Genomic DNA, 1,840 nt, shown 5'->3' on the forward strand with positions numbered 1-1,840 from the left:
TTTATTGGTCCAGACTGTGGCGCAGATTATTGTGGGTTTCCTGTTAACAAGGCTCCGGCTGCTGGAACAGGTGAGACGCAGCCGGAGGGAGAGACCAGGTTCAGCTTCAGAGACTAACAGAGACCATCAGAGACCATCAGAGACCAACAGAGACCATCAGAGACTAACAGAGACTAACAGAGACCATCAGAGACCATCAGAGACCAACAGAGACCATCAGAGACCATCAGAGACTAACAGAGACCATCAGAGACCATCAGAGACCATCAGAGACCATCAGAGACTAACAGAGACCATCAGAGACCATCAGAGACTAACAGAGACCATCAGAGACATCAGAGACTAACAGAGACCCTCAGAGACCATCAGAGACCATCAGAGACCAAAAAACGTTCAAATTGATGAGGCTCAGCTGTAAAGCAGCAGCTTGAACAGAAGTTTTTCTTCTGTCCTGTCACTGACCTCAGAGCTGTGTCTCTCCCCTCCAGGTGTCTTTCCATGTGGAGTTTGAGTTCAGCCGCTCCGTCTTCCTGGATCACATCCGGGTCTTCATGGACACCACCAGGTGAGGTTGATGCCACGCTTGTTTTCTAGTAAACAGAGTTTGTGTTTCTCTCTTGTGTGTCCTCGAGATCTCATGAACTTGTTTGTAAAAATGTCGCTCCACGGTGCCACTAGTGGTCAGATGTAGTGTAGCGTAAATGTGGTGTTCCCCCAGGGTCCATTCTGGGACCACTATCATTTTCAATGAAGATGCTGCTTCTTAGTCAGGTCTTACAGAACCATGATGTTCTACAGTATGTTCCACTTAGGTCCAACACAGTTTAGCTAATCTACCTCCCTGCCTCACTGATATTAAATTACTAAATGCTGGATGTCCTAAAATTTAATTATGACAATTCAAAAATTCTGTCAGAATAGAATTTTTAATGCTAACGTTAACTCACTGCTCATAATTTTGGTGTAATTTTTATTTTTTTTCAAACCAAGAAAATTTTGAAAATGAGGTCTGCCTTAAATTTACCTTACCTTTAAATCTGGTCTGTTCGAGGGTTGAGACAGGGTCAGAGGTATGTGAACATTCAGGTAGGGGTTGGGTTTAGGTCAGAGTTGGGGCCTGAGGAAGGTGTCACACTTCCTGTCGTGCTACAGAACCTCTGAAGGACTGATGGACTCGGGGAAAGCTGTCTTGTAGCGTTAAGTCCGTAGAGTATTCTCACCTGTGTGTGTTTGTGTGTTAACCAGTGAGGGTGAAGACGGATTTCCAGATGACAACCTCAGTGACATCCTCCTGCCTCTGAAATACCAAACCGACCTCCTGTTCACCAGGTGACTGACTCTGATGTCATTACATCAGTTTCATTTCACCGATCCTTCTGGTCAAACTGTTCTACAAATAGATTATCAGTTTAAACTGTATATCCACATGTTAAATTCTTTTTCCTCCTCTGCTCTCCTGACAGAGACCCTAACCCTCCTCGTTTTGAAATCAAAGCAGACTCTTCCTCTTCCTCCTCTTCCTCCTCTTCCTCCTCTTCATCCTGGGACCAGCCAGACAACAACTCACCCACCTTCAACCTCACTTATAACGTAAGTTACACAAACAGAGTCACTTTGTTCACCGAGTGCAGGACAGTTACAGACAGACAGACCTCTGCAGACAGACAGAAAGACCTCTGCAGACAGACAGACAGACCTCTGCAGACAGACAGAAAGACCTCTGCAGACAGACAGACAGACCTCTGCAGACCGACAGACAGACCTCTGCAGACAGACACACAGACTTCTGCAGACAGACAGACAGACAGACAGACAGACAGACAGACAGACAGACAGACAG

At 45.9% G+C, this 1,840-nt stretch overlaps 1 long non-coding RNA gene across 1 annotated transcript; it reads left to right on the top strand.

The window, feature by feature from the left end:
- The first annotated feature begins 462 nt into the window (after positions 1-462).
- Positions 463-1,584, top strand: LOC111652403 (uncharacterized). The gene is made up of 3 exons (XR_002760592.2): positions 463-565; positions 1,246-1,329; positions 1,464-1,584. It is a non-coding gene; the product is annotated as an uncharacterized LOC111652403 (long non-coding RNA).
- Positions 1,585-1,840: the final 256 nt, after the last annotated feature.

The sequence above is a fragment of the Seriola lalandi genome, unplaced genomic scaffold, assembly GCF_002814215.2.
Source record: "Seriola lalandi dorsalis isolate HSWRI2012SDOR001 ecotype SW California unplaced genomic scaffold, Sedor1 jcf7180002053974, whole genome shotgun sequence".
NCBI lineage: Eukaryota > Metazoa > Chordata > Actinopteri > Carangiformes > Carangidae > Seriola > Seriola lalandi.